This window comes from Adiantum capillus-veneris, chromosome 25 (genome assembly GCF_014529385.1).
Source record: "Adiantum capillus-veneris isolate H3 chromosome 25, ASM1452938v2, whole genome shotgun sequence".
NCBI classification, from domain to species: Eukaryota; Viridiplantae; Streptophyta; class Polypodiopsida; order Polypodiales; family Pteridaceae; genus Adiantum; species Adiantum capillus-veneris.
Genome location: NC_140955.1, coordinates 63,909,329 through 63,920,020, shown reverse-complemented (window position 1 = coordinate 63,920,020; position 10,692 = coordinate 63,909,329). Strand labels below are relative to the sequence as shown.

Below are 10,692 nucleotides of genomic sequence, written 5' to 3'. Positions count from 1 at the left end.
CTTCCTTTGTTTCCTCTCTTCCCTTTCGGAGTGACGAGGAGGAGTGTGGGTTGGGTGTTTCCTATTGGGAGGAAGTGGTGATCGTCTAGACCACCGTCTTCATGGAGGCACATCTTTAGAGGAACTTATGGATTCGTTACTTTCCCATTCTTTGGATTCCTCCTCTTGTATGGGAAAGAGTCTTCTTTTGGGGGACTCATCAAGAGGCCTCCTAAGCTCTCTCTCCTCTTGTAGAGGAAAGGAAATCCCATAAGCACAAAGCTGTCGAGTAACTTTGGCTTGCAAAGCGGGGCTGCCCATAGCTTGCTGCAACCTAGTAACAAGATAATTGACAAACATGGGGCATCATCATTAGTACCTTCATGTGCAAAATCAAAGTTTTCAATGTTCATTCTACTCCCTTGGTTACTGTTAGCCATGCTAATTATACTTATGTATAGAATACTTTATGTGTTTACGTAGTGTATTCTTTGGCAATTCAAAACCTTAATTGCTACTCCTCTTAGCCTTTTAAAATGAGAACTTAACCATCTACACCCACGTCTTTAATTGGTTAATTATAGAGTAGTGGAGTGGGTCTAATATTGCAGAATTACTGAGGGATATCTCCTTTCAAAGTTCTTATGGCTCAATACTGGTAAAGTTGTACGCAAGTCTAAAAAGACCCCATTATTAAGACCAAAGCTCCCGAGGTGTGCACCATAGCCCACATAGTGGGTTCAACAAAACGGCTAATAGATCCTACTCCCACTAACCCTAATATAATTAAAAAAATAAACCATTAATAGGCTACTTAAGGACCTCTCTTCTTAAGCAAGAAAAGAGAAACCAAATACTCTGATACCAATGTAATGGAAATGGCCTATAAACTTTGAGAATAGCGGAATTAAGAGAATTAGAGTGAGCATTTTTGTGAGATTACTTTGAGAATATAAAGGGTAAAATTAATTAGAAGTAGCAACATAACCATAATACTTAATGAACTTGGCATGAACAATTCTTTTGCAAGAGAGAGAGTTAGAAAACTTGACAACAGTTGAGGACCGGATTTATGTGGAGCCGGTCTCCCCTTCAATAGGCTTTTGTATTTTAGATTCTCCCATCAAGAGAGACCTGGTACAATACAATCTTTGTGTTTCTTGTGATGTAGGTGATGCAATGAAGATGGAAAACTTCATGCATCATGAGCATAACATAATCTTTGCAAAAATCATTAACCATCCCCGTCCTCAGTCCCAAGGCCTCAAACACCTTCAAAGGTAGAGAGAGCTAGCGGGGAATGAGGGTAGGGTAGAGGAAGAAGAAGAATTCATAGGGGAAAGAAATAGTTCCTCACTTATTATCACTCTTCTTGCTTAGCATAGCATAATAGCATAGTAATGAAGAAGAAGAAGATGGAGAGCTTAAGCATTGAAGCATGGATCTTGGTTGGATTTGCATTCCATAGCAAAGAGTGTTGGTGTAGGCTCTCAACTTCTCTACTAATTTGGAGAAGGAGATGGAGCTCTTGTACTTTGGACTTCACACAATGAGTGTGTGTCTGTGTGTTGGGGGGGGGGGGGGGGGGGGGGGGGGGGGGGGGGGGGGGGGGGAGAGTATATCCCCCAAGCTAGCCCCTCCTTTCTTTGGTTGACCCCCTCTTCTAGCTCAAGATGGAATCTCATTGGACCCCTTCAAGCCTAGCCAATCACATGCAGAGTGCATATCAAGCAAGCATGCTAGCCTTGGGACAAGTGTCGCCCTTTCCCCTTTGAGAGAGAGGACTTGATAAATGCATACATGATTAATTAAATTAGCTAAATTATCATTGGACCCCTTGAGAGCACAACCAATAGGCTTTAGGTACCTTATGAGGGCAACATGGATAGGAGCTTGACATGTGTCCTTGTTGCTTCATTAGGCAAGACTTGAATGTGTGAGGGTGTGTGTGTTCTCTCTTTGGCTCCTACAATGAGGGCTCACCCCCCTTGTGTAGGGATGTGCTTTGACTTTGTGGAACACCTCAAGCACCTTAGACATGGAGCACCTTAGCACCTTAGTCATTAAGCACCTCAAGTACCTCAAGCACGTCAAGCACCTTAGTCAACAAGCACGACAAGCACCTCAAGTTTGGGCCGGCTTCCCACCTCAAGCACAACCCTAACTTGCCTAAGGTCAAAGGACTTTTAACACTAACCTTTAGAGGTCTTTAACACTAGTTCTATAATCGGACACTCAAATGTCTTGAGACACTAAAGTGTCCTATTTTTTTAGCAACTTGTCATAATTATTTGGTGAATCTAGAAAAAAAATTCATAGGTCACGTTCATATCTTAGGTCAGCTATGAGGTGAAGAACATAGCCAAATTTACTTTTTCCAAACTTAATATCAAATTAAGATTATAATGATAAGTTTTAAGATGAAAAAATCCATAGAAATTTAGTGCAGTTTTAACAAAATTTTCATAAATTGAATATAACTTCTCATCAAAATAATATTTTGCATAGATTTCAAGGTGTATAGATAGGAAAAAACTTATTATAGCAAGAAATTGAGCTTCATAACCTAGTTATCGGACTAGATTTCTGGTATAATCAAAAGACCAAAATCTTGAAAATGCTGACAGAGAGGAAAATTTTGGTCCCTCAAGGCCTCTTTCATTAACATGATATGGTTATGGGACAAAACCTAAGGTGTATAATGTATCTATAGGTCAGTACTCATCAACTAAGCATTTTTCAAGCGTTCAAACTCATAAGCATCTTGTAATTTAAGCTCATTTTCAAAAAAATTGTAGTGCGTAGTTTCTTGCAGAAAAAATATTGCTATGAAAAACTAATGAAAATGTGTATATAAATCTCCCAATTGTGTCCAGATGATGAGAAATCTGTATACAAATAAGTGAGATAAATGAAAAAAATCCAAAAGTGGACTTTATTTTAAGGCTTATCTTTGATAAATATAAAATCATAATTACAACATGCACAATTTTTTGGATATGCCATAAATCACCAAATGTGGCTTGCATAACCATTAAAAATTATCACCTTATGTAATGGAGTCATAGATCTAGTATATATCCATCATAAGACATTGTAAATTTAGATGCACTAAATGTTTTTTGTGATCGTTAATTGAATTTGTGAACGTTGCATAATTGATCCACATGACTTTCTATGTTTAATTCTAGTCACAAAGGATTTTTTTCTCACATGACAACTGCAAAAAAATCAAACACATGTATAAGTAGCTAACACGGATTATTGCATGCACCCTGCTCATTTTTTTCTTAAGCCAGAGTACGAGTTTTAATGAAACATTGAATGCTGCTTTGCGTAGGTTTTTTTATTGAGTATAGTTACTATTGAGGTTATGATCAAAAGTGAGGGATTATAATTTCTATGAGTACTTTGAATAACATTTCATAAGTGTGCAAAAACATTTCTTGAGATGTGTTCTAGATTTCATGTACCATTTTATTTAAATTCGCAAAAAAAGGACACTAAAATGTCATTTTTGGTACCAAACTAGTGTTAATGAAGCTAACCCTAAGGTCTTTAAGCTCCATTAGCTAGCCTTGCTCTTTGACATGCTATCTCTCATTTGGACCCCTTTAACCTTGGCCCGTGTTGAGATAGATCCATAAGCACGTGTTTATACTCTAACCCTTGTTCCCACTTATTCTCCCACATTAAATGATCAGGTTAATATGAGAAAATAATTTGGGTTGGTTAGATATTAGATTTTTTGATAGATGATGTTGCTCCAAAGTCATAAATGGGTACATACAAAATATGCTGGGTAGCAAGGGTTGCATGTAGGCATGCTTAACATTGAAGGTGGATATAACACAAAACCTTATGGCTAGTTTCAACTCTCCTAGTTCCCTTGCACCGGATGGGTGCAACACAAGATGGGGATAGAAGTTCATATAGCCACTAAAATCTTCTAGTGTAGATAACTATATCCTAATCATTTGTATGCAAACATCTTTGCTACCTAGCTCCTTCTCAGCTTGTTGATTGTGAGAATTACCAAGCACAACCATTGTAAGTTTGCTGCTAATTCCATCTAGGTATCAGTGATAGTACGCATTTGCACCCACTCTAGTCCATACTTGGCAATGCAATAAGCATCATTAGATCTCCATCCATCTTTAGTTCTTGTTGGCGGCGGCAGAGTTTGGGCGCCAAGGGTCCCAATTTCAAGGACTCCCAAGGATTTCTTCTATAGTTGTTTGGTGGTAAGCTTGTATTAGACCTGATATACGCTCTTTCATCAAAAACATGGTATCCATCATCAAAGCATAGCCTTGAATGGATTCAACCCCTAAGTCTTTTATTTTATGTTTCACTCTTCTCTAGATGAAACCACGTAGATTCCACTAGTCTACAGAGATACCTCTTCTCCACTACTATCAAGTTGATCTTAGTCTGCCCAAGAACTTCATCCATTCTGGACTTCACTTTCTCCTCAATGTTAAGCATCATTTTCTCATTGAATAGTAACAAACAATTTATCCTCTTTCCAAAACGGATAGGATGCAGTGCTGCATGAAACGTTTCCACACAAGAAATGGTAGCCTACCAATTGCAGCTTGAAACAACAACTACAAAACCTAGGAAACGTAGGAGTATACATATGAAAAACTCGAAGGTGATGAATCTTGGCACCGATATGAAGTGACTACAAAGCCTCTCCAATGTTGAATTGTTCTATTCTATCACTCCTTGTGCAAGTCCCAATGCTTAGTGCTTATAAATCAGCATGTGCATGTGCAAACCATCCTCCTCCTCCTCCTCCTCCTCCTCCTCCCCCCCCCCCCCCCCCCCCCCCCCCCCCCCCCCCCCCCCCCCCCCCCCCCCCCCCCCCAAAGTTCTTCATTTACGACATGTTTTACAAGAAAGGCTAGTTACCCTTATGGTTCTATTAGTTTCACATAGAAATTCCAGCAATAGACTAAAGTAAAAACTTGAATAGGTTAAAGCAGTAAATTTTAATACGAGCTAGTAGCCAACTCGCATTCCCCCTGTTTCTCACAACATAAAAAATGCCTCCCCTTCCTAGTAACATAGAAACACCGTTTCCATCCTTGGGGATGGCATTTCGTGCGACATAAATAGGATGTGCTCCTATTTGTGGATACTCTAGTCTTCATCACCTAATACCCAATTGTGCTATCATGCTTATCTTGGGATACCCAAACTTCTCTGTCACATGTGTGAATCTTCAATGTAAACATCCACTTTGAAATGCCAAAGCTTAGGGGGAAGGCCAACCTTAGGCTATAGTCGGAGGGGGCTTAGTTATCAATTATAGATAACTATGCCAACTATGCCCAAATAGAGCAGAGAATGAATAACTAAGCCTCTTGCATGGTCATGCAAGTCTTAGTTATTCATTCAAACTCTCAACTATGTCTTGAACTTCGCAACTATGCCAAAATTGTCATAGTTACGAAGGGTAGTCATTGTTATTAGTTTAATGCTCTTCTTTACGTGGGAAAAAGAATGAGGCTTAGTTATTCATTCTCCTTCTCTATTGGGGGGGTGGTTCCCACGGTTGCCTCTCGAGGGTGTAATGTGCAACAATGTACAATTGTAAATACATGATATGTGTATAGTTTCTCCCTACTTCCTTCCTTGCGCCTTGATGGTTTTAAAATAAAAAATAAAAAAAATGAAGCTTAGTTATCAGTTCAAATAACTGATAACTAAGCCTCGCATGACCATAGCCTTAGAACCATTGTGCAAAAAACTCAGGAGTGGAAATCCATTTTTCAGAGAAAGCTTTATCAGCTTGGGTCCCCATCCAAAGTTCAAACACAAAGCATTTTGTCTCCTTGTTGGCCTTGGTCCTCTTCTAGTATTAATACTAGTGAGGAACACTGGCCCCTATGAAGAGGAACTTTCATGGGGATTTCCTGAATACCAAATGAAACAACACCCAAGAAATCATCTTTCTTTGCAAGGCCTTGATACCATATTGTGAGCGTGAGAAATACATTGGACCATCACTCATCATTCCGTGGCAATCTTACACTTTTGCTTTTTTGCGTTACCTTCTAGAGGGGCAGTATGTTCAGGGCTTGCATAATGCAACCCCAGGTTTTGGACAAACAAATTCAGCTTACAATGGGCTTCCAATAATGAGGATTCTCTTGTTGTGCTCCCTAGCTGACTCGTCCAACTAAAATTGCTTCCTTTGTGGAAGGCTTTGGAGCTGCTCTGTGAGAGAGAGCGAGAGGGGAGAGGAAGGAGCATGCATTAGTCGACATCGGCATGAGAGTAGTAGTAAGGGAGATGGAACTAGCGAAGGCATGCTCTGCACCATTATTGACGCAAGAAAGGGTAAATTTTGAAACGGAGGTGCCACGTAGGCCTCGGCCCCCCTCCATAAAAAGAGAGAGCTTTTACAATACGCCTTTGATCATGAGCCCTAGCCTAGGGCACATTCGCACGCATGGCTGGAGGGGGTGAAGATGGCGTCACTCATTTTGTGCTGTTTTTGGCAGAGTTGGACTAGCGAAGCCTTCGTTAGAATAAGAGGCCCCCCACACGAAGGGGGATAATTTGTTATTTGAACAAAATTACACCTTCCAGCTCACGTCCACACATGATGGGAAAAGTAATTCGTTATTTGAGCGGGGGGTAAGCCAACTGCACCTCAAAGAGAGGTGTAGTTAGCCCCAGCCTGGCACGTTATGTGAAATAATGTGCTTTGGAATTCTCCAACGTCACGTTATGTGAAATAATGGGCTTTGGAATTCTCCAACGTCACTTCGCTTTGCCTTGAAATATTAAACAAGGGTTGTATATTGTTTATTTAAAGGCATGGAAAACTTTTGCAAGGTGAAAATGTTTATTTTAAAAGTGAACATCCATCACTTCACCTTTTCAAGGTCCACATCCCTTCAACTTTCTCTACGTGTGAGTGTGAGGAAGAATTGGTTATGGAGGAAATCGATTTGAGTGTGAGGAAGAATTGGTTATGGAGGAAATCGATTTTTGTGTGAAGTTGAGGGGGTAACTTGAAAACTGCTGACCCCCTCTCGTGTTGGGGGGGGGGGGGGGGGGCCTAATAGCGACAAAGGACCTAACATCAATTTAACCCCCGCCCTTTGTTGCATGCAAATGTGCCCCTATGCCTCTACCTGCGCACACTTCTCTAGGGCTTCTGCCATTTGCACAAATCAAGCAGTCAAAAGCGAATGTAGTGAATTTGGAGAATTTGGAAAATCTGGAGCTTGCAAAATCTAAGTTCGGGTCTTAGCCCCCTCCCCCACCACGAGACCATGCTCATCAAATGCACCCCCACCCGATTTTGTATGTGCTCATCAAATGCACCCCCACTCTTGATCCAGTCAATATTGTTGACGTGTCATGTGGAGACAAGGCCTACATCCCACAACACAAATAGTTGTGGCCTGGGGGGGGGGGGGGGGGGGGGGGGCCCTCCAGGGGAGAGGATATCTGTTTTGAGTTACCCCCCTCCCATCAAATAACTTTACCTCTAGCATTACCCCCTCCCTCCTTGCATGTGAGCGTGAAAAAGTTTCAATCACATCAGTGGTTTGAGTTTCCAACAGCTGTCACATACACGTTGCCTCATCTTTTGCTTGCTTACCATGTCAATGCAAGCAATTGTGAAGGTCATACTTGCCATGATAATAGTTAATGCACCTACATTGGACCTACAATCACGATCGACTCAAAGATTGTGGAAAGGTGTTTGAACTTTGCTTCAAATCAGGCTTTTCAATTGTACTTTCTAGTGGTGGGGAACCATCAATGGCAATCTAACAAAGGGAGTTGGAAGGGTGCAAGTCAGGGTTAGAAAAGTACATTTCTTTTAACCGAACAAAATAAGGGGAAACTTGAAATTCTCCCGGTTTCTAGGTCAAAATTTGAAGCTTTTGCCGGTAATTACACTAAAACTTGTGTAAATTTTTCGGTTTTCTTAAAGGCAAGCTCAAAATCAAACCGGGATTTTATAATTTCAGTCGGTTAAAATACACTAGACCCCGGTTTTTTTTTAACACTGGTGCAAGTGATGTTAGCTCCCAAGTGATGGGACTACCTACTACTGGGTCAACTATTGGGTCCAAGTTTATTAGATGGATTCTTTACTGATTCCCTGCCTGTCACCTCCTTCCCCAAAGGAAAAGTCTAGCTAGCACATCCCTTGCCATTCCCTCCACACCCCTGCTCCCTCTTGTCGTCCTCTCGCCTCCATTGCCCGTCTCACATGAGCAGACATATGGGCCAATCCCCCCTTGCGCACCATCTACTGCTCCTTCACTGGATACGCCAGTGATTCCGTGTTGCCCATGATATCAACCACAACTTCTCCAGGTCTGCATTAGCACCTCCAGTTTCGCCATGAAGCCTCGGAGCCTGGCTTAGCACCCGTGCGGAGCAATGGTTTCCACTCACTCTCGGCTCCACTCCTGTAGCATGGACACACACACACACACACACACATCATCTCCATTGCTGCTTGCGCACTTGCAAGGCACACGCACACAAGAGAGAGAGAGAGAGAGAGAGAGAGAGAGAGAGAGAGAGAGAGAGAGAGAGAGAGAGACCTCCTACTAGCTCCCTCTGTCTCCTGCCATTCTTGACGCAGACGCAATCTCTCCCCTACAATGAGGAAACGTGGACACAGACAGAGAGACTCCTTCCCTACGCAGCTCAAGCGACATAGCTCTACTTTGTTGCTGCAACACGTACACAAAAGGAAAAAATCTCTCTCCTACGATACCTCTCCCTCTCTCTCTCTCCCCTACATGCGACATCTGCCGATTTTCCCCTTTGGCACACCTACATTCTACATAGTGGACCATTAAACTCAAACATAAGAAGGTTGCAACCCAAAAAAAATTCAATTTGTTTCATCACTTTTCCCTTTCTACGAGGCTCAAGGAAGTGCCCTTTTCTTTTCCCTTTCTCCTAAAACCAAGGGATCTTTCTTCATTCCCTTTTATGAGACAGTTTGGCAAACCTATTTTTGGGTCAACTTTCTCAAAAAGACAATTAATTTGTCTCCGAGATTCGCAGGACCCTCAAAATTTCAAAGGGAAAGTAATCCCATCTGTCGACATCACCCCCCCCTCCCCTCGTGCGGCTCTGCATACATAGCCCGCTTGCAGCAAATCGATGCAGATGATCCCTCTCGCGACTGCGTGCCCTGGTCTGCAACTCGAAGGAGGTCCTGCTCCACGCGTGCTTGCGATGCATAGCACGGCTGACTACCTTGTTGACACACTCCATCCTCTCACTCAAACCAAGATGCAATGCCAGCAGAAGCGATCGAAGAACTCTCTCTCTGCCCCACATTCGCCTTTGAAGAAATCTCCCTCTCTTTGTCTTGTGTTCGCGCTTAGAAAGAAAAGAGTGGCTCCCGCATTGGTTGCTCCCTCTCTCTCTCTCTCTCTCTCTCTCTCTCTCTCTCTCTCTCTCTCTCTCTCTGCGGCTTCTCCCTTAGACCTGCCATCTCTGCAAATGCCATTCTCCCTTTGTCTCGGGGTCGTACATTTTCCCTCCAGGTTCGTGCTGTCCCTCCCTTGCTCCCTAACAAAAAATATTTCTATCGGTTCGTGCACAAAAAAATTATATTGCACATCGCGCCTATATCCTTGCAGTGTCTTCGTGGACACACAAAGGCGTGCGTCTCAAACAAAACTCGAAATATTCAACTAAAAAAATGTGTCCAATTCCTCCACGCATCCTTTCCCACCCTTTTCTCAAACAAAAATGGGAGCATCTCTGCAGATTCTTATCTAAAGAAATGAAAAGAACATTTTGGGGACCTACCTTAGTCTCTTCTACTACTCGGTCTCTATTCATTATAGCGAATCTTCTGCAGATTCCTTCCACAAGCTTTATAGCAACTCCAAATTTCATACAGGTTGCAGTCTTGGAATTTCCCCAAGGCCCGGGCCTGTGTCGAGCAACACCATGCCTACTTACGAGTGCGCAATGGAGAGACACAGTAATCAGCCCCCTCTCTTGCCAGCTCCCTGCAATGGCTCTCAGAGCAATCACCTAGAGGCGGACATCTGTCCTGAAGTGTGCGGAAACTCAGTCCTCGCTTGGTTTGCTATGCACAACCCTGCCCTCTTACCGACTTGACATTCCCCTTTGTTTGTGCGATGAAAAACCCATCCATGCTACAGTCCATTGCCCTCGTGCATGAGATCCACCTCGGCTGTCCTGCAACACGCCACACCACCTCCTCCTTGCACATCCCCACACACACACACACACACACACACACACACACACTCTCAGAGACACGATCTGCCACCTCGCACAACTCGCCAAAAAGACACAACATACCCTTGGTCATCTAATTCCTTAAGAGGAGCTTGAATGGCTCAATACCTACACTCTTTCCATTAGACAACCCCTTGCTTTCGGCTGAAAATTGCACACACACACACACACACACACACACACACACACACACACACACACACACACACAGACTTGAGGTGTGGCACCTGCCACCTTCACTCCTCCCGTGTCACCACCTTCCCCATACGGTTGCTGGCTTGTGCATCACCTCACACCTGACTTCCGGTCCTCACATGCTGCGGCTCCATATGCGAGCTACCCGGCCTGTGCACCCCCCTCGACTCCCCAGCCCCCTGTTATGTGCTCCTAGCATTTTGCTACACTCCATGTGGTGCGCCGCAACCTGCATCCATC

General features: G+C 43.1%; 1 pseudogene; it reads right to left on the bottom strand.

Annotated features, from left to right (window-relative positions):
• Window positions 1-3,641: 3,641 nt before the first annotated feature.
• On the bottom strand, window positions 3,642-9,828 carry LOC147424998 (FT-interacting protein 3-like; annotated as a pseudogene).
• Window positions 9,829-10,692: the final 864 nt, after the last annotated feature.